Consider the following 27,270-nt stretch of genomic DNA (forward strand, 5'->3'; position numbering starts at 1 on the left):
AACACCACTGCTTGTCCTCTCAGTTTTGAAAGCTTTGTTTGTAAATTGTCAGAAAAATCAGTGAATAAACAATACAAACTTAGGCTTTGTCAGAAATTCCATGCTTCCAAACTAACCAATATGAAAAAAACTAAAGGTGAGACTTTTTCATGCATTCGAAAAATTTGTATGCGCTTCATTGTATCCGCTTTCTATACTTCCATGCATCCCAGCTTATTTCTGTTAAGGGTTGCAGGGGGAGGCTGGAGCCTTTCCCAGTGGCTTTCAGGTGAGAGGCAGGTTTCACCCTGGACAGGTAGCCAGTCCATTGCAGGGCCAACACAAATAGACAGACAACCCACGCAGACACGGGGAGAACATGCACACACCACACAGAAAGAACCTGTGCTCGAGCCAGGACTTGAACTTGCTTTGAGGCGAAACTGTTAACAACGGTACCACCGTGCCAACCATTGACTGTAACACATTGTAAACAATATACACTCTTGTTATCATACAACACGTAGCCCTGTACAAAAATCAAATAAATTACATCGCATAAAAAGCATAAAAAGATGTGTTAAAAAGTTCAAAAATAAATAGAGTTCATGATCTTTAAAATTGGTTATAATGTGAGCAGGTTAAAAGCATAAATATAATATGTAACATTTAAAAAGTAAAACTATTTACAGTTAAAAAATAAATTCATATAAAGGTCTTTAAGTTCTCTGAGTCTGTAAAAGATCAGTGATCTGAGAATAAGGAGAGGGGAAGAAGCCGTGTTTATATGTAACCTCAATTGTTACCTGTCAATCATTTCATTCCTGTCTTATCTTTGGGTGTATTAAGACCGCAAAAGCCAATGAGAGGAAAGTTACTGTGTAAGGGGTGGGACTAGTGGCGCAGGTTTGTGAGGTGAGTAGTTAGCGCGCATGGGGAGAGAAACAGAGGCAATGATCAGAGAGTTAAGAGGGGAGGCATCGTTTGTGTGGAGAGCATTTAAGTTTATTTTGGAGGTCGACGACTGGTGGTCCTGATGTAAACTTCTGTGTGACCTTCGAGAGGTGAATATTTATGCCTGTATTTGCGCTTTATCTAACTGTTATAGTGAAAAGAGACTGGATGTGTACATGGTTAGCGACGTGCTAGCTAGGGATAGCATTCCGTGCTAATGTGCCAGCAGATCGTAGCTTTAGCGTTGTAATATTTTTGGAGCGAAAGTAAAGGTAATGCGAATTCGACACGAGATAATGTTTGATAATTGTGGCTAAATTAAGATAATATGCTTGAAGGAGACGGACATTGGAGAGAGAGAGACGGGTTTCCATCCGATGGCTCTGCTGTTCTGCTGTGCCCTGTCCTGCTGTGTTTTCTTCTTCGTGACTTTCGCTGTCCCGCCATTGCGTGTGAGTGTTTGGATTGTGACTTCCACCGCCATTGCCATTACCATTCAGACTCTCATCCTCCATTCCCGTTCTCCCCCTTCTAATAAAACCCTGGATTTGTGAGGACTAACATACACATGCACTTGCTTTTATTGTGTGCTCAGCTGCGAGTGAAGCGGCCATTACAGTTGTGAAGCCCCGACCGCACACCAGCTTCAATAAACAGGCCTGAAACAGGTAAAAATTTAATTTAAGGTGTTTCATATGAATGTGTGTGTGCCCACAGGTAAAATATTGAGTTTTAGTTGTTGTAAATTAAAGAATACCGTTTTAGAAGGTAACTCAAGGATTCTGAAAGGGATTAAATATGATGTATATTTTAAAAAAACAAAAGGGTTATCTTTTGTAGAGGAAACTTTTTTTTCCTTACAATTGAGGTGTAAAGGATGACTTGAGGGTATTTTATGTGAAACTATCTAACTAAAAAAGATTTTTATTTTCAGTGAAACGAAAGTTCAGAACCAAGAAAGACACTGTTTATTTTGTTTTGAAAATCCTCTTACTCATTGTTAATAATTTTGTTCATTGTATTTTTATAATACTAGAATATATTCAATTTTTATTTCATCCATCTCTGTGAACAAGTACCTGTGAAGGATTAATTTGCAATTCTTTTAACTTCAGCTTGAGGAAAGGGCAGCTTTGAGTCTTTGGGGACCAGCATGAGCGACCTTCCCTCACACACTTCTTCTTGAAGCGCCTTTCCGCAGCTTTGAAATTGAATGTCATGCAGCGTGTAATTTGAAGTCGACAGATGGCAGATGCAGTACTTTTCTCTAGATGACATCAACATTCTTTTCTTTATATTGACAGGACACCTATTTGGCGTGTGAAAAGTCCCTGAGGCTGTTGCGCATCACGTTTTTTCTGAGGTTGTTAAGTGAGTGAAATGGATATAGAGCCCATGTGTGTCAGAGTCAAGGGCTTACGGCCATACCACTCTGAACACGCCGGATCTCGGAAGCTAAGCAGGGTCGGGCCTGGTTAGTACTTGGATGGGAGACCGCCTGGGAATACCAGGTGCTGTAAGCTTTTTTGTTTCTTTGTGAGGAAAGGGCAGCTTTGAGTCTTTGGGGACCAGCATGAGCGAGCTTCCCTCACACACCTTTTCTTGAAGCGCCTTTCTGCAGCTTTGAAATTGAATGTCATGCAGCGTGTAATTTGAAGTAGACAGATGGCAGATGCAGTACTTTTCTCTAGATGACATCAACATTCTTTTCTTTGTATTGACAGGACACCTATTTGGCATTTGAAAAGACCGTGAGGCTGTTGCACGTCACTTTTTTTCTGAGGTTGTAACGTGAGTGAAATGAATATAGAGCCCATGTGTGTAAGAGTCTAAGGCTTACGGCCATACCACTCTGAACACGCCCGATCTCATCTGATCTCGTAAGCTAAGCAGGGTCGGGCCTGGTTAGTACTTGGATAGGAGACCGCCTGGGAATACCAGGTGCTGTAAGCTTTTTTGTTTCTTTGTGAGGAAAGGGCAGCTTTGAGTCTTTGGGGACCAGCATGAGCGAGCTTCCCTCACACACCTTTTCTTGAAGCGCCTTTCTGCAGCTTTGAAATTGAATGTCATGCAGCGTGTAATTTGAAGTAGACAGATGGCAGATGCAGTACTTTTCTCTAGATGACATCAACATTCTTTTCTTTGTATTGACAGGACACCTATTTGGCATTTGAAAAGACCGTGAGGCTGTTGCACGTCACTTTTTTTCTGAGGTTGTAACGTGAGTGAAATGAATATAGAGCCCATGTGTGTAAGAGTCTAAGGCTTACGGCCATACCACTCTGAACACGCCCGATCTCATCTGATCTCGTAAGCTAAGCAGGGTCGGGCCTGGTTAGTACTTGGATAGGAGACCGCCTGGGAATACCAGGTGCTGTAAGCTTTTTTGTTTCTTTGTGAGGAAATGGCAGCTTTGAGTCTTTGGGGACCAGCATGAGCGAGCTTCCCTCACACACCTTTTCTTGAAGCACCTTTCTGCAGCTTCGAAATTGAATGTCATGCAGCGTGTAATTTGAAGTAGACAGATGGCAGATGCAGTACTTTTCTCTAGATGACATCAACATTCTTTTCTTTTATTGACAGGACACCTATTTGGCATGTGAAAAGACACTGAGGCTGTTGCGCATCACTTTTTTTCTGAGGTTGTAAAGTAAGTGAAATGGATAATAGAGCCCATGTGTGTAAGAGTCAAGGGCTTACGGCCATACCACTCTGAACACGCATGCGCCAATCAGACGGTACGCTGACAGCACGACACACGGAGGTCGCGGACTCCGCTTTTCCCATTTCTTTCGTTTTTTTCAGCCTTTTTCATTGTTCTTCCTTATTTTCCGTGCATTTTTGGTTCGTTTTTAGAGTGAACATTTTTTCCCCCCGACAGTTTTTATACTGATCGGGGGAGGTCAATTTGAGTTTTTTTTTCCTAATGGAAAACTTTCGGACGGACCAAATGGATTTGAACTCTGCAAACGGATTTCAGATTACGAGCATGGAAAACGGACTTGACGTAAACGCACAAACAGGTGAAGAAAATGAAAAATGGTTGCTTGTTAAAAGAAACAATCAGAAACGAAACATGAAGAAGTCGGAAGGAAAACTGCCGGAGGGAAATGAGAGAGCGGCTTCCGCAGCGACAGCGGGGGAAAGACGGCGAGCAGCGGCTGATTCAGAGGAGATGTGTGGAAGGAGCGCTGGAGCCGGTCCACAGGCAACGAGAGCTGGTGGCCTGAAGAACAGAGCTGAAGACGTGGTTCCGAGAAGACCTGGGCAGCGAGGAGCTACTGGAGAGGCGACGGAGAGTGAGAGAGAATTGGCGGCGGAAAGAGATGCGGCGTCTGGTGGGGAAAGGCAGCTGCAGCAGCGACATGGAGCGGCGAAATCTGCGGGTGGCGACCACAAGTATGACAGAGAACTGACGGTCAGTGTCGAGGTAACTGGGCAGGATGAAGTCCCAGTTCTCGAATTAATGAGATGCATAAGAGCACTGTGTGGAGGTTTAATAGCCTGTAGGGCGACAGGGCCGCAGAAATATGAAATTACCATGTCACACATCAAAGGGAAAGAGAGAATCCTAGATGGTTTCAAAATTGGGGACAACACAGTGCATGTCAAAGATCTGTGTAATGATGAACTCATGGTTTCTTTTTTAAGCTTACCAGCTTACATCAGAGATGAGGAAATTTTACAAAAGCTAGAAGGGTGGGGAGTCTCAGCTGCATCAACTATAAGGATGTGGCCGGGTACGCAAATTGCTGATGGGACGCGGTTTCTCAAAGTAAAATTTACAGACAAAGTCCAATCTCTGCCTTATTCAGCACGGTTTGACACAGCAATAGGACCGGAATATTTCAGGGTCATACATGATAGGCAGGCTAGGGTGTGTAGGATGTGCCTCCAGCCGGGGCACATCCTAAGGGACTGTCCTGAGTTCTCCTGCCATAAGTGTGGTGTCCAGGGGCATTATGCAAGGGAGTGCAACAGGAAACCTAATAAGATACAGAAATGTGAGGTGTGTTGGAACAAAATTGATGAATGTAATTGTAATTATAGTGATGAGGATATTGTGGTGGAATCTGGATCTGAGGAGCTGTACAGTGAGATGGAAGGTTTAAGTGAGGGAGGAACGGAGGATGAGGAGGAAGATGACGAGGTGGGTAGTGGCGCCGCCAAGCAGGCTGCCGGTGAGGGTTACGCCCCTCAGAGAACCCAGAGCCCTCCTAAAGTGGTGCAGAGCCCAGGCACAAGGCTTGGTTCAAGTCTGAATGACATGAGCACTGACTCAGGCCCACAGCAGAGAGGAAAGGATGGAGGAGGAAACGGGTCCGAAAAGGAGCCGGAGCCTTCTCAACTCCTGGAATCAATGGAGGTGGGGGATACCCCAAGAGAATTGCAGCCGGCGGCAGCCACATCCACCAGGGTACCTACCTTAAATGTGCCCTCCACCTTCCCTCCTCAGAGTAGATCAAACAGTGACTCGGAAATGGACTTTGCCACAATAAAAAATATTCGGAAAAAGCACACCTCAATAAAAGATGCTGCGATGAAGAAAAAACAGAAGAAAGAAGGAGGGAGAGGTAAAAAATCTTGAGGGAAAATTGGCTGTTTAAAGGTTTTTTTGGTCTGACCATGTTTCTGCTGCACTCCCTTAATGTCAATGGACTCCGCACTTATGGCAGGATGACCGCCATTTTACTTAAAAGCAAGTGTGACATTCTCTGCTTACAGGAGACAAGGTGGGAAGGGGATAGCGTGGCGGCAGCAAGCAAAATGTGGGAAGGAGATGTCTTTTTTAGCAACGGCACAAGTAAATCTTGTGGCGTAGCTATTTTAGTAAAAAAGACTATAAGTGCCAATAGCAAGTTAATATATCATGACAAGAAAGGTAGAATACTTATTATAGATGTTTGCATAAACAATAGAACATACAGAATTGTTAACATATATGCCAGTAACTGTGAAAAGGAAAGGAAAATGTTTCTAAATAGTATAAGCAGATGGATAGATCATAGAACCATAATAATAGGAGATTTCAATATCGCATTAACTAAGGATGATATATCAATTAACAATGTATACAAGAATGACACAAGCAGAACTGAGCTATATAATTTAATGAATATTCACAATTTGACAGATGTATGGAGAATTCACAACCCATTCAAGAAAGAGTACTCCAGAAGACAGGTTGTGCAGGGAAAAATGAAACAAGCCAGAATAGATTTATGTCTAGCGGCCCCTGAAGCAACAAAACAGATCAATAAAATACAATATAATTATAACGCATGGAGTGATCACGCAACAATTGAGTGTTACTTGGGTGCTGCAGGAGGTTTCAGGGGGGGAGGTACCTGGTGCCTCAACTCCAGCCTCCTGGCAGATTCAACTTACGTTAAAAAAATCACAAAACTGCTTGATTATGCAAAAATTGAAATGAAAATAGAAAATAATTTTATAGAAAAGTGGGAAATTCTAAAGCAAAGAATTAAAAGAAGTAGTATAAATTATAGTAAAGAGAAAAAGTGGAGAGAGGAGCTGGAAGAAAATCGACTAAGAAAATTAATCAATCATGAAATAGCATTATTTGATAAAGAACCTAACAGAAACAGAAAACTATGAATTATATAAAGCAAAACTAGGAAACATAGAAAAAATAAAATGCAGAGGTGCAATGATAAGAAGCAGAGTTAAAAATTTAGTAGAAGGAGAAAAATGCACCGCATATTTTTTGGGGCTCGAAAAGCAAAAACAAAACAAAACTATAATAGAAAAAATCAACGATAAAACTGGAAAAGAATATGACGATCAAGAAAATATACTAAGAGTAACTACAGAGTTTTATAAAGAATTATTTGATAATGGATATAGCAATAGCGAAGAGGTAGACAAGTTGTTATCAAATATCCAAAGTAGTATTTCAGTGGAGGATAAGGAATGGTCTGATGCACAAATTACTATTAATGAGATAAAGACGGCAATAGATAGCTTAAATAAAAACAAAAGTCCAGGGGTAGATGGTTTAACAGCAGAATTTTATATTTGTTTCAAAGAGCAGATAGCTCCCCTGTTGCTGTCATTGTACCACTCAATGGAACAGGAACAGAGAACATCCAATACATTCACTGCAGGAATAATTTCACTTATCTACAAAAATAAAGGTTCAAAACAGGATATAACAAACTATAGACCAATAAGTTTACTCAATACAGATTACAAGATACTGACCAAAACACTGGCAAACAGGCTTAAACTTACAATAGGAACCATTATTGGTAATACACAGGCATACGGCATACCAGATAGAGACATCATAGATACGATCCTTACAATAAAGGATACCGTCAGGACAATGGCAGCACAGGGGGGGTATCTGCTCGGAATTGATTTGGAGAAAGCATTCGACAGAGTAGAACATCTTTTCTTATATAAAACTTTAAAAAGATTTGGATACGGTGAAGGCTTTATTAGATGGATTAAATTATTATACGATAACGCATACAGTCAAATAAAGATAAATGGACAACTAACAGAAAAGATCAAATTAAAAAGATCGGTAAGGCAAGGATGCCCGCTTTCGGCTCTTTTATACAGTATTGTTGCTGAGCCACTAGCTTTAAGTATAATGAATGATAAGAATATTATAGGTATAAAAACATATAGAGACAAAGTCGTTAAAATAGCACAATTTGCGGATGATATCAATATAATGTTTAAAAATGAAGAAAATTTAAATTATATTATAAAACATCTAGAAAGATATGAAAAAGCATCAGGAGCTAAGGTTAACAGAAATAAGTCAGAAATGATGGAATTCGGTAAAAATAGTTTAAAAAATAATTGGGGTTTTAGCACTAAAGAATACAGGAAAATACTGGGTGTATACATTGGTAAAAATGAAGGGGAAGCCAGGGACTTAGGGTGGAGAGAACTTGTAAAAAAGGTAGAAAATACACTTAATTTATGGAGAAGTAGGGGTTTAAGCCTGAGAGGAAAGGTAATTGTCATCAATGCCTTAATACTGTCAAAAATTAATCATGTTTTGGGGGCCTGTGAGCTACCGCAGTGGGCACTAAATTCGCTAAATGAAGCGATCTCCTCCTTCCTTTGGAGGGGAAAGGGAAATTCGATCGCTCATCGGGTGATAATTGCGAATAAAAGGGAGGGGGGATTAGGACTAATTGACATCAGTGCAAAAAAAGATGCACTCAGGGCCAAATTAGTTAGAAATTTTCTCGATTCGAACAGGCAGTACCCCTGGGAGGACACAATGGCGGGCTACCTGGCTGAGTACGGGGAGGGGGAGAAACTCCCTCTTTATCACCTCCTTCCTGGGAAAAGCCATGGCTCGCTACCGATGTTCTACCAGGAGGTGCTAGAGGCATGGGGCAAATTCCTGCCCCACCTCAGGCCTAAGTGCAGTCAGAAAAGTCATGTGCTGCAGTTACCTTTTCTCGAAAGCACCTTTTTCACACACAATGGTAGGACACTTAAATGCAGGGCACTTCAGCAACATAATATAACAAGGGTCGGTCAAGTGGTGGGGGAAAGGGGTCTGTTCAGTCTCAGGAAAGTCACAACCCAACTCAAAAAAACAGGGACACCGTGCAGAAAGGATTACCTAAATGGACTAGGTAACAAAATCAACAGAAACATAACCTCACTGTGGAGAAACTTAATCATCACGGACAAATCAAGAGCAGACCCCGAACTCCCACCGCTTGAGCTTGTCACACAGTACACAGGGAAAGAGCTGTCACAGGTGAAAACAAAGGACTGGTACACCATAGGGATTAACTCAATTAAACGCACTCCAAAAGCAGAAAAACACTGGGCACAATTATTCAAGGGAATACCGATAGGAAAAATCTGGCAAAACCTTAACATACCTTACATGGACAGCAATACTTTCAAGCTAGAATTCAATATTAGACACAGGAGAATTTTCACAGGAATCAAATTACACCAGATTAATAAGGAAAACTACAGTAGGACATGCCAAATCTGCAATAAAGAACCGGAAGACCAGGAGCATCTATTCATCAACTGCAAGGAATCGGATAAATTCAGGAATTTCATAAGGATGCTACTGCAAGAGCACTGCAATTTCAGTTTGACAGATGAAACACTATGGACATGGACTCTTCTCTTTGGTACAACACTGAAACAAAAGGATCAGAACAGGACTCTCATAAATACCATACTCACTTTTGCAAAAAAATCAATATGGACAACTAGAAACTACGCTCTCTATGAAAAGAAGAAAATAAACATATTTGGGGTTTTTTGCACAACACTCTTGACGCACCTACAAATCTTACATGACATGGACAAGGATATTTTTGAAAACACTTTCTGCAGGAAAAACACATTTTTCAACATAGCAAATGGCAAAATTGAAATAAACAAGATTGACAATGGTATGTTTTCTCTTCAAATTCCCAGCTAAGTAGTCTCTTTTTTTTTATAAAGCAAAGTATTTTTCAAATTTAATAAAGGGGTGAGCAAATTGGGTGGTTTATGTTTTTGGTGTGTTCAACATTTCATTTTGATAAAATTTCATTTAAAAAAAAAAAAAAATTGTGTGTGTGACACTTCACGACAGGAATTTGTTCTTTTTAGTCCCAGGAGTTTTTTTTGTCTCTCTTTAATTTTAATTTTTTTTTTTTTGGAATGACCTGCATTGCTCCAGTGGCTGTAGGCACATAGTGTTGGTTTATTTGTCTAAATTTAACTTAATTAAAAAAAAAAAAAAAAAAAAAAACAAAAAAAAACAAAAAAAAAAAACTCTGATGGTGTTTTCATCAAGTTCGAGGTGTATCAAGGGTGGGGGTTTTTTTTGGTAAGATTTCTTTCCTGAAGGAATTTATTTTTTATATAATTGTTAAATTTTGTCATGTAAATAAGAATGTACAGTTGGTAAAAATGTATGATGTATTTTTGATAATAAAAGACAAAAAAAAAAAAAAAACATGCCCGATCTCATCTGATCTCGGAAGCTAAGCAGGGTCGGGCCTGGTTAGTACTTGGATGGAAGACCGCCTGGGAATACCAGGTGCTGTAAGCTTTTTTGTTTCTTTGTGAGGAAAGGGCAGCTTTGAGTGTTTGGTGACCAGCATGAGCGAGCTTCCCTCACCGGCTTTTCTTGAAGCGCTCTCCGCAGCTTTGAAATGGAATGTCATGCAGTGGTTAATTTGAAGAAGACAGATGGCAGATGCAGTACTTTTCTCTAGATGACATCAACATTCTTTTCTTTGTATTGACAGGACACCTATTTGGCGTTTGAAAAGACCGTGAGGCTTTTGCGCTTCACTTTTTTTCTGAGATTGTAAAGTGAGTGAAATGGATATAGAGCCCATGTGTGTAAGAGTCAAGGGCTTACGGCCATACCACTCTGAACACGCCCGAACTCGTCTGATCTCGGAAGCTAAGCAGGGTCGGGCCTGGTTAGTACTTGGATGGGAGACCGCCTGGGAATACCAGGTGCTGTCAGCTTTTTTGTTTCTTTGTGAGGAAAGGGCAGCTTTGAGTGTTTGGGGACCAGCATGAGCGAGCTTCCCTCACACACCTTTTCTTGAAGCGCCCTCCACAGCTTTCGAATGGAATGTCATGCAGTGTGTAATTTGAAGTAGACAGATTGCAGATGCAGTACTTTTCTCTAGATGACATCAACATTCTTTTCTTTGTATTGACAGGACAACTATTTGGTGTGTAAAAAGACCGTGAGGCTTTTGCACATCACATTTTTTTTGAGGTTGTAAAGTGAGTGAAATGGATATAGAGCCCATGTGTGTGAGAGTCAAGGGCTTACGGCCATACCACTCTGAACACGTCTGATCTAGGAAGCTTAGCAGGGTCGGGCCTGGTTAGTACTTGGATGGGAGACCGCCTGGGAATACCAGGTGCTGTAAGCTTTTTTGTTTCATTGTGAGGAAAGGGCCGCTTTGAGTCTTTGGGGACCAGCATGAGCGAGCTTCCCTCACACACCTTTTCTTGAAGCGCCCTCCGCAGCTTTGGAATGGAATGTCATGCAGTGTGTAATTTGAAGTAGACAGATTGCAGATGCAGTACTTTTCTCTAGACGACATCAACATTTTTTTCTTTGTATTGACAGGACACCTATTTGGCGTGTGAAAAGACCGTGAGGCTGTTGCACATCACTTTTTTTCTGAGATTGTAAAGTGAGTGAAATGGATATAGAACCCATGTGTGTAAGAGTCAAGGGCTTACGGCCATCCCGCTCTGAACACGGCCGATCTCGTCTGATCTCGGAAGCTAAGCAGGGTCGGGCCTGGTTAGTACTTGGAAGGGAGACCGCCTGGGAATACCAGGCGCTGTAAGCTATTTTGTTTCTTTGTGAGGAAAGGGCAGCTTTGAATCTTTGGGGACCAGCATGAACGAGCTTCCCTCACACACCTTTTCTTGAAGCGCCCTCCGCAGCTTTGGAATGGAATGTCATGCAGTGGTTCATTTGAAGAAGACAGATGGCAGATGCAGTACTTTTCTCTCGATGACATCAACATTTTTTTCTTTGTATTGACAGGACAACTATTTGGTGTGTAAAAAGACCGTGAGGCTGTTGCACATCACATTTTTTTTGAGGTTGTAAAGTGAGTGAAATGGATATAGAGCCCATGTGTGTGAGAGTCAAGGGCTTATGGCCATACCACTCTGAACACACCCGATCTCGTCTGATCTCGGAAGCTATGCAGGGTCGGGCCTTGTTCGTACTTGGATGGAAGACCGCCTGGGAATACCAGGTGCTGTAAGCTTTTTTGTTTCTTTGTGAGGAAAGGGCAGCTTTGAGTGTTTGGTGACCAGCATGAGCGAGCTTCCCTCACCGGCTTTTCTTGAAGCGCTCTCCGCAGCTTTGAAATGGAATGTCATGCAGTGGTTAATTTGAAGAAGACAGATGGCAGATGCAGTACTTTTCTCTAGATGACATCAACATTCTTTTCTTTTATTGACAGGACACCTATTTGGCGTGTGAAAAGACCCTGAGGCTTTTGCGCTTCACATTTTTCTGAGGTTGTAAAGTGAGTGAAATGGATATAGAGCCCATGTGTGTAAGAGTCAAGGGCTTACGGCCATCCCACTCTGAACATGCCCGATCTCGTCTGATCTCGGAAGCTAAGCAGGGTCGGGCCTGGTTAGTACTTGGATGGGAGACCGCCTGGGAATACCAGGTGCTGAAAGCTTTTTTGTTTCATTGTGAGGAAAGGGCAGCTTTGAGTGTTTGGGGACCAGCATGAGCGAGCTTCCCTCACACACCTTTTCTTGAAGCGCCCTCCACAGCTTTCGAATGGAATGTCATGCAGTGTGTAATTTGAAGTAGACAGATGGCAGATGCAGTACTTTTCTCTAGATGACATCAACATTCTTTTCTTTTATTGACAGGACACCTATTTGGCGTGTGAAAAGACCCTGAGGCTTTTGCGCTTCACATTTTTCTGAGGTTGTAAAGTGAGTGAAATGGATATAGAGCCCATGTGTGTGAGAGTCAAGGGCTTACGGCCATACCACTCTGAACACGCCTGATCTTGTCTGATTTTGGAAGCTTAGCAGGTTTGGTCCTGGTTAGTACTTGGATGGGAGACCGCCTGGGAATACCAGGTGCTGTAAGCTTTTTTGTTTCATTGTGAGATAAGGGCAGCTTTGAGTGTTTGGGGACCAGCATGAGCGAGCTTCCCTCACACACCTTTTCTTGAAGCGCCCTCCACAGCTTTGGAATGGAATGTCATGCAGTGGTTAATTTGAAGTAGACAGATGGCAGATGCAGTACTTTTCTCTAGATGACATCAACATTCTTTTCTTTTATTGACAGGACACCTATTTGGCGTGTGAAAAGACCCTGAGGCTTTTGCGCTTCACATTTTTCTGAGGTTGTAAAGTGAGTGAAATGGATATAGAGCCCATGTGTGTAAGAGTCAAGGGCTTACGGCCATCCCACTCTGAACATGCCCGAACTTGTCTGATCTCGGAAGCTAAGCAGGGTCGGGCCTTGTTAGTACTTGGATGGGAGACCGCCTGGGAATACCAGGTGCTGAAAGCTTTTTTGTTTCATTGTGAGGAAAGGGCAGCTTTGAGTGTTTGGGGACCAGCATGAGCGAGCTTCCCTCACACACCTTTTCTTGAAGCGCCCTCCACAGCTTTCGAATGGAATGTCATGCAGTGTGTAATTTGAAGTAGACAGATGGCAGATGCAGTACTTTTCTCTCGATGACATCAACATTCTTTTCTTTGTATTGACAGGACACCTATTTGGCGTGTGAAAAGAACCTGAGGCTTTTGCGCTTCACATTTTTCTGAGGTTGTAAAGTGAGTGAAATGGATATAGAGCCCATGTGTGTGAGAGTCAAGGGCTTACGGCCATACCACTCTGAACACGCCTGATCTCGTCTGATCTTGGAAGCTTAGCAGGTTTGGTCCTGGTTAGTACTTGGATGGGAGACCGCCTGGGAATACCAGGTGCTGTAAGCTTTTTTGTTTCATTGTGAGATAAGGGCAGCTTTGAGTGTTTGGGGACCAGCATGAGCGAGCTTCCCTCACACACCTTTTCTTGAAGCGCCCTCCACAGCTTTGGAATGGAATGTCATGCAGTGGTTAATTTGAAGTAGACAGATGGCAGATGCAGTACTTTTCTCTAGATGACATCAACATTCTTTTCTTTTATTGACAGGATACCTTTTTGGCGTGTGAAAAGACCCTGAGGCTTTTGCGCTTCACATTTTTCTGAGGTTGTAAAGTGAGTGAAATGGATATAGAGCCCATGTGTGTAAGAGTCAAGGGCTTACGGCCATCCCACTCTGAACATGCCCGATCTCGTCTGATCTCGGAAGCTAAGCAGGGTCGGGCCTGGTTAGTACTTGGATGGGAGACCGCCTGGGAATACCAGGTGCTGAAAGCTTTTTTGTTTCATTGTGAGGAAAGGGCAGCTTTGAGTGTTTGGGGACCAGCATGAGCGAGCTTCCCTCACACACCTTTTCTTGAAGCGCCCTCCACAGCTTTCGAATGGAATGTCATGCAGTGTGTAATTTGAAGTAGACAGATGGCAGATGCAGTACTTTTCTCTCGATGACATCAACATTCTTTTCTTTGTATTGACAGGACAACTATTTGGTGTGTAAAAAGACCGTGAGGCTTTTGCACATCACATTTTTTTTGAGGTTGTAAAGTGAGTGAAATGGATATAGAGCCCATGTGTGTGAGAGTCAAGGGCTTTTGGCCATACCACTCTGAACACGCCCGACCTCGTCTGATCTCGGAAGCTTAGCAGGGTCGGGCCTGGTTAGTACTTGGATGGGAGATCGCCTGGGAATACCAGGTGCTGTAAGCTTTTTTGTTTCATTGTGAGGAAAGGGCCGCTTTGAGTCTTTGGGGACCTGCATGAGCGAGCTTCCCTCACACACCTTTTCTTGAAGCGCCCTCCGCAGTTTTGGAATGGAATGTCATGCAGTGGTTAATTTAAAGAAGACAGATGGCAGATGCAGTACTTTTCTCTCGATGACATCAACATTCTTTTCTTTTATTGACAGGACACCGATTTGGCGTGTGAAAAGACCCTGAGGCTGTTGCGCATCACTTTTTTTTTTTGAGGTTGTAAAGTGTGTGAAATGTATTTAGAGCCCATGTGTGTCAGAGTCAAGGGCTTACGGCCATACCACTCTGAACACCCCCGATCTCGTCTGATCTCGGAAGCTAAGCAGGGTCGGGCCTGGTTAGTACTTGGATGGAATCCCACCTGGGAATACCAGGTGCTGTAAGCTTTTTTGTTTCTTTGTGAGGAAAGGGCAGCTTTGAGTCTTTGGGGACCTGCATGAGCGAGCTTCCCTCACACACCTTTTCTTGAAGCGCCCTCCGCAGTTTATGAATGGAATGTCATGCAGTGGTTAATTTAAAGAAGACAGATGGCAGATGCAGTACTTTTCTCTCGATGACATCAACATTCTTTTCTTTTATTGACAGGACACCGATTTGGCGTGTGAAAAGACCCTGAGGCTGTTGCGCATCACTTTTTTTTTTTGAGGTTGTAAAGTGTGTGAAATGTATTTAGAGCCCATGTGTGTCAGAGTCAAGGGCTTACGGCCATACCACTCTGAACACCCCCGATCTCGTCTGATCTCGGAAGCTAAGCAGGGTCGGGCCTGGTTAGTACTTGGATGGAAGACCACCTGGGAATACCAGGTGCTGTAAGCTTTTTTGTTTCTTTGTGAGGAAAGGGCAGCTTTGAGTCTTTGGGGACCTGCATGAGCGAGCTTCCCTCAAACACCTTTTCTTGAAGCGCCTTTCTTCAGCTTTGAAATTGAATGTCATGCAGCGTGTAATTTGAAGTAGACAGATGGCAGATGCAGTACTTTTCTCTAGATGACATCAACATTCTTTTCTTTTATTGACTGGACACCTATTTGGCGTGTGAAAAGACTCTGAGGCTTTTGCGCTTCACTTTCTTTCTGAGGTTGTAAAGTGAGTGAAATGGATATAGAGCCCATGTGTGTAAGAGTCAAGGGCTTACGGCCATACCACTCTGAACACGCATGCGCCAATCAGACGGTACGCTGACAGCACGACACACGGAGGTCGCGGACTCCGCTTTTCCCATTTCTTTCGTTTTTTTCAGCCTTTTTCATTGTTCTTCCTTATTTTCCGTGCATTTTTGGTTCGTTTTTAGAGTGAACATTTTTTCCCCCCGACAGTTTTTATACTGATCGGGGGAGGTCAATTTGAGTTTTTTTTTCCTAATGGAAAACTTTCGGACGGACCAAATGGATTTGAACTCTGCAAACGGATTTCAGATTACGAGCATGGAAAACGGACTTGACGTAAACGCACAAACAGGTGAAGAAAATGAAAAATGGTTGCTTGTTAAAAGAAACAATCAGAAACGAAACATGAAGAAGTCGGAAGGAAAACTGCCGGAGGGAAATGCGAGAGCGGCTTCCGCAGCGACAGCGGGGGAAAGACGGCGAGCAGCGGCTGATTCAGAGGAGATGTGTGGAAGGAGCGCTGGAGCCGGTCCACAGGCAACGAGAGCTGGTGGCCTGAAGAACAGAGCTGAAGACGTGGTTCCGAGAAGACCTGGGCAGCGAGGAGCTACTGGAGAGGCGACGGAGAGTGAGAGAGAATTGGCGGCGGAAAGAGATGCGGCGTCTGGTGGGGAAAGGCAGCTGCAGCAGCGACATGGAGCGGCGAAATCTGCGGGTGGCGACCACAAGTATGACAGAGAACTGACGGTCAGTGTCGAGGTAACTGGGCAGGATGAAGTCCCAGTTCTCGAATTAATGAGATGCATAAGAGCACTGTGTGGAGGTTTAATAGCCTGTAGGGCGACAGGGCCGCAGAAATATGAAATTACCATGTCACACATCAAAGGGAAAGAGAGAATCCTAGATGGTTTCAAAATTGGGGACAACACAGTGCATGTCAAAGATCTGTGTAATGATGAACTCATGGTTTCTTTTTTAAGCTTACCAGCTTACATCAGAGATGAGGAAATTTTACAAAAGCTAGAAGGGTGGGGAGTCTCAGCTGCATCAACTATAAGGAGGAGGATGTGGCCGGGTACGCAAATTGCTGATGGGACGCGGTTTCTCAAAGTAAAGTTTACAGATAAAGTCCAATCTCTGCCTTATTCAGCACGGTTTGACACAGCAATGGGACCGGAATATTTCAGGGTCATACATGATAGGCAGGCTAGGGTGTGTAGGATGTGCCTCCAGCCGGGGCACATCCTAAGGGACTGTCCTGAGTTCTCCTGCCATAAGTGTGGTGTCCAGGGGCATTATGCAAGGGAGTGCAACAGGAAACCTAATAAGATACAGAAATGTGAGGTGTGTTGGAACAAAATTGATGAATGTAATTGTAATTATAGTGATGAGGATATTGTGGTGGAATCTGGATCTGAGGAGCTGTACAGTGAGATGGAAGGTTTAAGTGAGGGAGGAACGGAGGATGAGGAGGAAGATGACGAGGTGGGTAGTGGCGCCGCCAAGCAGGCTGCTGGTGAGGGTTACGCCCCTCAGAGAACCCAGAGCCCTCCTAAAGTGGTGCAGAGCCCAGGCACAAGGCTTGGTTCAAGTCTGAATGACATGAGCACTGACTCAGGCCCACAGCAGAGAGGAAAGGATGGAGGAGGAAACGGGTCCGAAAAGGAGCCGGAGCCTTCTCAACTCCTGGAATCAATGGAGGTGGGGGATACCCCAAGAGAATTGCAGCCGGCAGCAGCCACATCCACCAGGGTACCTACCTTAAATGTGCCCTCCACCTTCCCTCCTCAGAGTAGATCAAACAGTGACTCGGAAATGGACTTTGCCACAATAAAAAATATTCGGAAAAAGCACACCTCAATAAAAGATGCTGCGATGAAGAAAAAACAGAAGAAAGAAGGAGGGAGAGGTAAAAAATCTTGAGGGAAAATTGGCTGTTTAAAGGTTTTTTTGGTCTGACCATGTTTCTGCTGCACTCCCTTAATGTCAATGGACTCCGCACTTATGGCAGGATGACCGCCATTTTACTTAAAAGCAAGTGTGACATTCTCTGCTTACAGGAGACAAGGTGGGAAGGGGATAGCGTGGCGGCAGCAAGCAAAATGTGGGAAGGAGATGTCTTTTTTAGCAACGGCACAAGTAAATCTTGTGGCGTAGCTATTTTAGTAAAAAAGACTATAAGTACCAATAGCAAGTTAATATATCATGACAAGAAAGGTAGAATACTTATTATAGATGTTTGCATAAACAATAGAACATACAGAATTGTTAACATATATGCCAGTAACTGTGAAAAGGAAAGGAAAATGTTTCTAAATAGTATAAGCAGATGGATAGATCATAGAACCATAATAATAGGAGATTTCAATATCGCATTAACTAAGGATGATATATCAATTAACAATGTATACAAGAATGACACAAGCAGAACTGAGCTATATAATTTAATGAATATTCACAATTTGACAGATGTATGGAGAATTCACAACCCATTCAAGAAAGAGTACTCCAGAAGACAGGTTGTGCAGGGAAAAATGAAACAAGCCAGAATAGATTTATGTCTAGTGGCCCCTGAAGCAACAAAACAGATCAATAAAATACAATATAATTATAACGCATGGAGTGATCACGCAACAATTGAGTGTTACTTGGGTGCTGCAGGAGGTTTCAGGGGGGGAGGTACCTGGTGCCTCAACTCCAGCCTCCTGGCAGATTCAACTTACGTTAAAAAAACCACAAAACTGCTTGATTATGCAAAAATTGAAATGAAAATAGAAAATAATTTGATAGAAAAGTGGGAAATTCTAAAGCAAAGAATTAAAAGAAGTAGTATAAATTATAGTAAAGAGAAAAAGTGGAGAGAGGAGCTGGAAGAAAATCGACTAAGAAAATTAATCAATCATGAAATAGCATTATTTGATAAAGAACCTAACAGAAACACAGAAAACTATGAATTATATAAAGCAAAACTAGGAAACATAGAAAAAATAAAATGCAGAGGTGCAATGATAAGAAGCAGAGTTAAAAATTTAGTAGAAGGAGAAAAATGCACCGCATATTTTTTGGGGCTCGAAAACCAAGAACAAAACAAAACTATAATCGAAAAAATCAACGATATAACTGGAAAAGAATATGACGATCAAGAAAATATACTAAGAGTAACTACAGAGTTTTATAAAGAATTATTTGATAATGGATATAGCAATAGCGAAGAGGTAGACAAGTTGTTATCAAATATCCAAAGTAGTATTTCAGTGGAGGATAAGGAATGGTCTGATGCACAAATTACTATTAATGAGATAAAGACGGCAATAGATAGCTTAAATAAAAACAAAAGTCCAGGGGTAGATGGTTTAACAGCAGAATTTTATATTTGTTTCAAAGAGCAGATAGCTCCCCTGTTGCTGTCATTGTACCACTCAATGGAACGGGAACAGAGAACATCCAATACATTCACTGCAGGAATAATTTCACTTATCTACAAAAATAAAGGTTCAAAACAGGATATAACAAACTATAGACCAATAAGTTTACTCAATACAGATTACAAGATACTGACCAAAACACTGGCAAACAGGCTTAAACTTACAATAGGAACCATTATTGGTAATACACAGGCATACGGCATACCAGATAGAGACATCATAGATACGATCCTTACAATAAAGGATACCGTCAGGACAATGGCAGCACAGGGGGGGTATCTGCTCGGAATTGATTTGGAGAAAGCATTCGACAGAGTAGAACATCTTTTCTTATATAAAACTTTAAAAAGATTTGGATACGGTGAAGGCTTTATTAGATGGATTAAATTATTATACAATAATGCATACAGTCAAATAAAGATAAATGGACAACTAACAGAAAAGATCAAATTAAAAAGATCGGTAAGGCAAGGATGCCCGCTTTCGGCTCTTTTATACAGTATTGTTGCTGAGCCACTAGCTTTAAGTATAATGAATGATAAGAATATTATAGGTATAAAAACATATAGAGACAAAGTCGTTAAAATAGCACAATTTGCGGATGATATCAATATAATGTTTAAAAATGAAGAAAATTTAAATTATATTATAAAACATCTAGAAAGATATGAAAAAGCATCAGGAGCTAAGGTTAACAGAAATAAGTCAGAAATGATGGAATTCGGTAAAAATAGTTTCAAAAATAATTGGGGTTTTAGCACTAAAGAATACAGGAAAATACTGGGTGTATACACTGGTAAAAATGAAGGGGAAGCCAGGGACTTAGGGTGGAGAGAACTTGTAAAAAAGGTAGAAAATACACTTAATTTATGGAGAAGTAGGGGTTTAAGCCTGAGAGGAAAGGTAATTGTCATCAATGCCTTCATACTGTCAAAAATTAATCATGTTTTGGGGGCCTGTGAGCTACCGCAGTGGGCACTAAATTCGCTCAATGAAGCGATCTCCTCCTTCCTTTGGAGGGGAAAGGGAAATTCGATCGCTCATCGGGTGATAATTGCTAATAAAAGGGAGGGGGATTAGGACTAATTGACATCAGTGCAAAAAAAGATGCACTCAGGGCCAAATTAGTTAGAAATTTTCTCGATTCGAACAGGCAGTACCCCTGGGAGGACACAATGGCGGGCTACCTGGCTGAGTACGGGGAGGGGGAGAAACTCCCTCTTTATCACCTCCTTCCTGGGAAAAGCCATGGCTCGCTACCGATGTTGTACCAGGAGGTGCTAGAGGCATGGGGCAAATTCCTGCCCCACCTCAGGCCTAAGTGCAGTCAGAAAAGTCATGTGCTGCAGTTACCTTTTCTCGAAAGCACCTTTTTCACACACAATGGTAGGACACTTAAATGCAGGGCACTTCAGCAACATAATATAACAAGGGTCGGTCAAGTGGTGGGGGAAAGGGGTCTGTTCAGTCTCAGGAAAGTCACAACCCAACTCAAAAAAACAGGGACACCGTGCAGAAAGGATTACCTAAATGGACTAGGTAACAAAATCAACAGAAACATAACCTCACTGTGGAGAAACTTAATCATCACGGACAAATCGAGAGCAGACCCCGAACTCCCACCGCTTGAGCTTGTCACACAGTACACAGGGAAAGAGCTGTCACAGGTGAAAACAAAGGACTGGTACACCATAGGGATTAACTCAATGAAACGCACTCCAAAAGCAGAAAAACACTGGGCACAATTATTCAAGGGAATACCGATAGGGAAAATCTGGCAAAACCTTAACATACCTTACATGGACAGCAATACTTTCAAGCTAGAATTCAATATCAGACACAGGAGAATTTTCACAGGAATCAAATTACACCAGATTAATAAGGAAAACTACAGTAGGACATGCCAAATCTGCAATAAAGAACCGGAAGACCAGGAGCATCTATTCATCAACTGCAAGGAATCGCATAAATTCAGGAATTTCATAAGGATGCTACTGCAAGAGCACTGCAATTTCAGTTTGACAGATGAAACACTATGGACATGGACTCTTCTCTTTGGTACAACACTGAAACAAAAGGATCAGAACAGGACTCTCATAAATACCATACTCACTTTTGCAAAAAAATCAATATGGACAACTAGAAACTACGCTCTCTATGAAAAGAAGAAAATAAACATATTTGGGGTTTTTTACACAACACTCTTGACGCACCTACAAATCTTACATGACATGGACAAGGATATTTTTGAAAACACTTTCTGCAGGAAAAACACATTTTTCAACATAGCAAATGGCAAAATTGAAATCAACAAGATTGACAATGGTATGTTTTCTCTTCAAATTCCCATCTAAGTAGTCTTTTTTTTATCAAGCAAAGTATTTTTCAAATTTAATAAAGGGGTGAGCAAATTGGGTGGTTTATGTTTGGGTATGTTTAACATTTCATTTTGATAAAATTTCATTAAAAAAAAAAAAATTTGTGTGTGTGACACTTCACGACAGGAATTTGTTCTTTTTAGTCCCATGAGTTTTTTTTTTCTCTCTTTAATTTTTATTTATTTTTTTGGAATGACCTGCATTGCTCCAGTGGCTGTAGGCCCATAGTGTTGGTTTATTTGTCTAAATTTAACTTAATTAAAAAAAAAAAAAAAAAAAAACTGATGGTGTTTTCATCAAGTTCGAGGTGTATCAAGGGTGGGGTTTTTTTTGGGTAAGATTTCTTTCCTGAAGGAATTTATTTTTTATATAATTGTTAAATTTTGTCATGTAAATAAGAATGTACAGTTGGTAAAAATGTATGCTGTATTTTTGATAATAAAAGACAAAAAAAAAAAAACACGCCCGATCTCATCTGATCTCGGAAGCTAAGCAGGGTCGGGCCTGGTTAGTACTTGAATGGAAGACCGCCTGGGAATACCAGGTGCTGTAAGCTTTTTAGTTTCTTTGTGAGGAAAGGGCCGCTTTGAGTCTTTGGGGACCAGCATGAGCGAGCTTCCCTCACACACCTTTTCTTGAAGCGCCCTCCGCAGCTTTGGAATGGAATGTCATGCAGTGGTTAATTTGAAGTAGACAGATGGCAGATGCAGTACTTTTCTCTGGATGACATCAACATTCTTTTCTTTTATTGACAGGACACCTATTTGGCTTGCTGATGGAGAATATTTGGGTGTAGATTCATTGAAGCAGTTTGGTACTGGACCTGCTCTACCTGTAAAGTGTCATGAGATAAGTTTTGTTTTGATTTGGTGCAATACAAATAAAATTAACTTGACCAGTGTTATTTGTGGTCTTTCGTTAATTGCATGCCACATGAAATTATTATTAGTCACTTTTATCTCACATTTGACCTGCAGCTACAGTCTCGCAGTGGCAAGACAAGAACACTTCTACTTCTGATGATAACAGTTTGTTCAACAATGAACTTAATCCAGTACCATGTTGTCAAACACTGGAACACCAGCATAGCACCTGAACAGGGACTTGAACCCTGGACCCTCAGATTAAAAGTCTGATGCTCTACCATCTGAGCTACTCAGGCTCTTCTTTCAGCATTTAGACAGGAAAAGAAATGCCTGTGAAGGTCAAACTGCTGCTTTCTTGACTTGTTCAATACTCCATGTGTAAGTCCACCATGCTTTTGATTGGCTCTGATTCTCTGTGGCAAAATCCAACAAGAGGCTCCAAAAATGTCTTGAATGTTATTAGAATGCACAGGACAAGATGTTCGTTTCCTTCATGTCTGCAGTTCCTCCACTGGAAAGTAAAGTCAATGCTGTTCCTCTGCTGAAACCTGGGATTGGACCAGGGACCTTTAGATCTTCAGTCTAACGCTCTCCCAACTGAGCTGTTTCAGCTCTGAGTGAAGGCCCTGCTTCTCTCATTTTATAATCTCTTCCACTCTCACTAGAACTTAGAGAGGATTTGAGCTTCTGAAGTCATGACACATTGAACAGTTCTACAGGACCATTTTTGATGAATGTCTGAATCACACAAGCCTTTTTTGTTTGTCTTCTTCCCAGTTGCCTCAACATTGTGTGAGCCAATAATTCCACATCTGTACCAGACACACCTCTGGTTGGTGGGTTTTCTGGATCTTTCTGTTCTAACAGTGTCTTTTATCTTAAATATGCCACTTTCACATGAAAACATCAATAACAGGACAATATCAAAACTATTATTGCTGCTGTTGCGGTTGTTGGTTGTCTGTCTGTCTTCCATCCCCCTGTCTTTCTCTCTGCTTGTCTTTCACCCTCATCTTGTTCCCATCTTTTTGTCATTCTCTCCCTCCTTTCTCTCTGTCTTTTTTCTTTTCTTCTCTATATTTGTCTTCTGCTGCTCCAGGATCAGCTCCTATCACTCAATGGTCCAGAACCATTATGAAGCCTGATCATGAATGTTAGCCCAGCTCTTGGAACAGGCCTGCTGCCACCACAACTAAGATCCTGCAGGTCACTAGAAACTCCAATGTCCAGCTGACAAGTGGACTTTCCTCTGATCTGTGGTGGTGCTGAGTTTAGCAAACATCTCCAACAAGAAGATGAAGGAGGCCATCAACTCCTCCAAGCTCAACATCTATGCTGGCTTTACTGGGAGATCAGGAGGTCAAAGCAGATCTTCACCCTCCACCTCAGATGGTTTCTACTCACAGAGATGAGGGACCAGTTCAAACCAGCTACCTGGAGCTCCCTTAAGCCATTGTCCCCATCAGCTAACATCTGGATCTGGACCTGCACCGGTGCTGATTTGTGTCTTGAGTCCCCAGAGTTTGTTGAACCAGAGAAGCTTCAACTGGTGACGGTTGTACAACCAAGCGTGAAGGTGAGCCTGCATTGTCTGATCTGGAGCTAACAGGGGAATTAGCAAGTGCTCTGACTGTTCTAGAGTTGCTGCTGAGTTGAATTTGAATTTATTTGTTGAAATGTTCCAGTTTCTTTGGGGTCAGGGAAGATTGGTGTGGATCTAAAGGTCCCTGGTTGGATCCCAGGACATTGTTTTGGCTCATTTGAACATTTTCAAACCCTCGTTGCTCAGATTTTACATGAATTTGATCATGACTTTTGGACAAATGTTCTGTTTATTAATTCAATAATCACTTCAGTTATGAATTTAGTGAGTCACCCAGACAGTCAGTAGGGACACACACACACGCACACACACACACACACACACACACACACACACACACACACACACACAGCCTGTCTGTGGTATAAAATGGTCTGTCACGTTCTCTCACGTTGGAAGATTTCTCTGACTCCATTGTGAATAAAGAGATTCTTCATCTGACACCTGAGTCTTGATCCACTGATTCCTCTGATCCACCTCTTTCTGCTCCAACAAGGCTGACATGGATCAGGTGGGTCCATGTCATCCAATCAGTAGGTTTCTCTTCTCAATTAATTTTCTTCATCCCAGTTTAGATTGATTCTTCTCAGCCTCATGAAGGAGCATCTGATCAGGTGTTTGACTGCTTGTTGGTTGTAATTCCATAGATTTTAATCTCAGATGTTATAGAATTAATAAGAACATCTTAAAGACCTTTGTCCAACACTTGAAACTCACCTGTCTGTGGAGGCCCAACTGGCCTTTGGTAGTGAGGTGGTGGATGCATGTGTATGAAATGAGGCTCGTGTTGCTGTGAGGAGCCACTAGAGGGAGACACCTGTCGTTCCTCCCAGCTGACAATGAGGCTTCACAGCTGCATTTGAAGCTGTCCTTTATGAGTCACAACTGTCTTGAGCTCAGGAGCCAAACTCACCGAAAAAATATGCAAGTGGCTCTGGACAAAAGCGTCTGCTCAATGAAATTGTAGGATTGTAGAATTCTATAAATGTATAATATAAGTGTAGAAATGCTCTCTATCACCACCCCCAACGTCTGTGCCAGGGTCTCTGGCCAGTGGTCAATGGCTCCTATCACCTGCCCAGGATGGATCAAGCTTGCTTGTCTTTGTAATTCTGCACTTATTAGAGACCTGGAAACAAAGGAATGCTGAAAAAGAGAAAATAGGACCTCACACAAATGGGCTTGTGACACAATTTTAAAGAGTTGTGTCAATGTGAATCTTTTACAAATGTGTGTGTGAATGTGGTTGTTGTGGCCGAGTGGTGAAGGCGATGGACTAGAAATCCATTGGGGTCTCCCTGCTCAGGTTGGAGTCCTGCCAACAACGTTAAAGTGTTGATGTTCTGGAGGAGACAACATCTGATCTTTGTTAGATCCACGAGTCAAAGGTTTTCTTTAAAGTGCTGCAGCAGCTGAGGATGAGGGAGAGACAGAATTACAAACCATCTTCCTGAGGACATTTTGAAAAATGATGACATTTTTCCACAGTTATTATTGACTTGGAACACTGCAAAAATATCCCTTCTCCAAAAACCCTCCTCTTCAACTTTGTACCCAAGTTGTCTCCTCATCAGGCACCACAGTGTCCAGGATGTTCAGTCAAAAAGTCATTAATGATTTTAAAAATGTCCATCAAACACAAAATAAGGCTTCAAATAGGTAAAATCACCATCTGTAGACTGGACCAATATGCTGATGTGATCCTTTGATTAGTTTAGGATCAGTCAGAGATCAAAGACTGAAGCAGGAGATCAATGCTCAGAACCCAGAGATCAAAGACAGAATTCAGACATCAGAGACAGAATTCAGACATCAAACACATACCTGATGGAGGCTCCACCCCCCCCCAGACAGTTTCCATGTAAGTCGTAAGTTTTATTTTTAAAGCGTCAAATCACAACAAATGTTATCTTCTTTTTATTCTTTTTATTAAAGATTGAAGCTCCATACAAGACAGAGTTTGTAGACAAGAACATCACAGCCTGGGAAGCTTTCACTTCTTTTGATGGACAGCTTTGATTTCAGGTTCTACCTCTGTAAAATTGAAAGTAAAGTAAATGAAGCACCTGTGAAGGTAAAACTGATGATGTCATGACTTGTTCAGTCCTCCAACATTAAAGTCCAACAAGCTTTTGATTGGCTCTGATTATCTGTGGCAAAATCCAACAAGAGGAAAAAGAAAATCTTGAGGTTATCTCACTTTCTTTTAAAGAAACTCTGCATAGGACAGTGATAGGATGCTTGTTTCCTTGGATGAAAAAGTCTGGTACTCTCATCTTCTTAAACATTTACTTGTTCAATCAGGACAAGAGAATCTGAGCTTGGATGTCATTTTTTAGTAAAAGGTGAATTAAACTTGTAAACATCAGCTGGTGTTCACTCTGATGATGTATCGATGGTCTGTATTCTGCCTTCTGTAGCACGATGCTGCTGGGAAGAAGCCTGATTATGTCAGAGTTGTGTTCAGTGGCTCCTGCTGGGTCCATTTCTGACAAATAGGCTCCAAAGAGTTCAGGTGTTATAAAGCTCAGGGTTGCTGTCAGCAGACGAGGTGGCCGAGTGGTTAAGGCGATGGACTGCTAATCCATTGTGCTCTGCACGCATGGGTTCGAATCCCATCCTCGTCGTGAGCGACTCTGGTTTCTACTCCTAGATGATGGAATTACTGTGAGGCTTTTAACTGACACAGATACCAGTTGAGTCAACTTCCCTTTCACAACCTGACCAAAACAACTCTGACACCCAGAGCTCACATGTGTCAATCACCTCTGTAGAAGGTCCCGCCCCCACAGAGCTATAAATCCTCCCATCAGTGAAGAAAACTGAAGACACCTCTTGGATGAGAGCTGAAGCATCTTCAAGAAACCTGAAACAGTTCACTTGGTATGTTTAAATAATTCTACAATTTCTTTCAGCTTTTGTCCAAAGCCACGTGCATGTATCACATGTATATAATATATATGTGATACTCTTTCATCTACTCATGAACCAAAAATGCAGTCTAATACCAGTAAATTTGTGCAGAAAAATGTCATTTCTGCTCCTTCTTTTATTTATTTGTTTATTTAGTATTTTTTAATGTATTTACTTTCAATTCACATTTTGTCCATTAACTTCATAATCACTCTTCACAGTCGCCATCTCATCACATGACTAAAGTTTGGGTTCTGTATTGGTGGTAAAATATCCTTCCATGCCCCTCACTAGTTTGCACACAGAAAAGCATATTTTACTGGTTTCAAATCTCTTAGTGTGTTCTCTCACTTAAACCAGCTGTGGCAGCTTTCATCGTGTGATTGATTTTAAAATATAAATATGGAACAGAACCATTGGAATAAGATGTCAGGACATTTGAAGGAATGTAAATCTCCTGTTGAAATGTTGCAGTGTGCAGCTGAGGCTCTCTGGCAGTGGCACAAGGAGCCACAATGGCAGAACCTGGACCCTCCTGGAGGAGAACCACAGGTGAGGGCCTTCTTGGCTCCAGATTGATGGAAATCAAGTGTCTGAGGCTGTTAGCAGCCATTAAGTTGATCTGGTTGGGCACTGGTATTTTTTCTTTCTGCAGCTCAGGAGTGATTCAGGAGA

General features: G+C 41.9%; 10 non-coding genes and 7 pseudogenes across 10 annotated transcripts; 16 read left to right on the forward strand and 1 right to left on the reverse strand.

The window, feature by feature from the left end:
• Window positions 1–2,347: 2,347 nt before the first annotated feature.
• Window positions 2,348–2,456, forward strand: LOC147264855 (5S ribosomal RNA; annotated as a pseudogene).
• Window positions 2,457–2,767: 311 nt separating this feature from the next.
• LOC147264856 (5S ribosomal RNA) lies at window positions 2,768–2,886 on the forward strand. The gene has a single exon (XR_015114377.1). It is a non-coding gene; the product is annotated as a 5S ribosomal RNA (ribosomal RNA).
• A 311-nt stretch (window positions 2,887–3,197) lies between these two features.
• Window positions 3,198–3,316, forward strand: LOC147264857 (5S ribosomal RNA). The gene has a single exon (XR_015114378.1). It is a non-coding gene; the product is annotated as a 5S ribosomal RNA (ribosomal RNA).
• A 6,987-nt stretch (window positions 3,317–10,303) lies between these two features.
• On the forward strand, window positions 10,304–10,422 carry LOC147264858 (5S ribosomal RNA). The gene has a single exon (XR_015113471.1). It is a non-coding gene; the product is annotated as a 5S ribosomal RNA (ribosomal RNA).
• A 310-nt stretch (window positions 10,423–10,732) lies between these two features.
• LOC147264859 (5S ribosomal RNA) lies at window positions 10,733–10,841 on the forward strand (annotated as a pseudogene).
• Window positions 10,842–11,151: 310 nt separating this feature from the next.
• Window positions 11,152–11,270, forward strand: LOC147264860 (5S ribosomal RNA). Its single transcript, XR_015115280.1, has one exon. It is a non-coding gene; the product is annotated as a 5S ribosomal RNA (ribosomal RNA).
• A 310-nt stretch (window positions 11,271–11,580) lies between these two features.
• LOC147264861 (5S ribosomal RNA) lies at window positions 11,581–11,699 on the forward strand (annotated as a pseudogene).
• Window positions 11,700–12,006: 307 nt separating this feature from the next.
• LOC147264862 (5S ribosomal RNA) lies at window positions 12,007–12,125 on the forward strand. Its single transcript, XR_015114785.1, has one exon. It is a non-coding gene; the product is annotated as a 5S ribosomal RNA (ribosomal RNA).
• A 308-nt stretch (window positions 12,126–12,433) lies between these two features.
• LOC147264863 (5S ribosomal RNA) lies at window positions 12,434–12,552 on the forward strand (annotated as a pseudogene).
• A 308-nt stretch (window positions 12,553–12,860) lies between these two features.
• Window positions 12,861–12,979, forward strand: LOC147264864 (5S ribosomal RNA; annotated as a pseudogene).
• Window positions 12,980–13,288: 309 nt separating this feature from the next.
• Window positions 13,289–13,407, forward strand: LOC147264865 (5S ribosomal RNA; annotated as a pseudogene).
• A 308-nt stretch (window positions 13,408–13,715) lies between these two features.
• Window positions 13,716–13,834, forward strand: LOC147264866 (5S ribosomal RNA). The gene has a single exon (XR_015114786.1). It is a non-coding gene; the product is annotated as a 5S ribosomal RNA (ribosomal RNA).
• A 310-nt stretch (window positions 13,835–14,144) lies between these two features.
• LOC147264867 (5S ribosomal RNA) lies at window positions 14,145–14,263 on the forward strand (annotated as a pseudogene).
• A 311-nt stretch (window positions 14,264–14,574) lies between these two features.
• Window positions 14,575–14,693, forward strand: LOC147264868 (5S ribosomal RNA). The gene has a single exon (XR_015113601.1). It is a non-coding gene; the product is annotated as a 5S ribosomal RNA (ribosomal RNA).
• Window positions 14,694–15,004: 311 nt separating this feature from the next.
• On the forward strand, window positions 15,005–15,123 carry LOC147264869 (5S ribosomal RNA). The gene has a single exon (XR_015112881.1). It is a non-coding gene; the product is annotated as a 5S ribosomal RNA (ribosomal RNA).
• A 7,179-nt stretch (window positions 15,124–22,302) lies between these two features.
• Window positions 22,303–22,375, reverse strand: trnak-uuu (transfer RNA lysine (anticodon UUU)). The gene has a single exon. It is a non-coding gene; the product is annotated as a tRNA-Lys (tRNA).
• Window positions 22,376–26,227: 3,852 nt separating this feature from the next.
• On the forward strand, window positions 26,228–26,309 carry trnas-gcu (transfer RNA serine (anticodon GCU)). The gene has a single exon. It is a non-coding gene; the product is annotated as a tRNA-Ser (tRNA).
• The last annotated feature ends 961 nt before the right edge of the window (window positions 26,310–27,270 follow it).

The sequence above is a fragment of the Aulostomus chinensis genome, chromosome 4, assembly GCF_037954235.1.
Source record: "Aulostomus chinensis isolate RoL2024-O1b breed Wild chromosome 4, RoL_Achi_v1.0, whole genome shotgun sequence".
Taxonomy (NCBI): domain Eukaryota; kingdom Metazoa; phylum Chordata; class Actinopteri; order Syngnathiformes; family Aulostomidae; genus Aulostomus; species Aulostomus chinensis.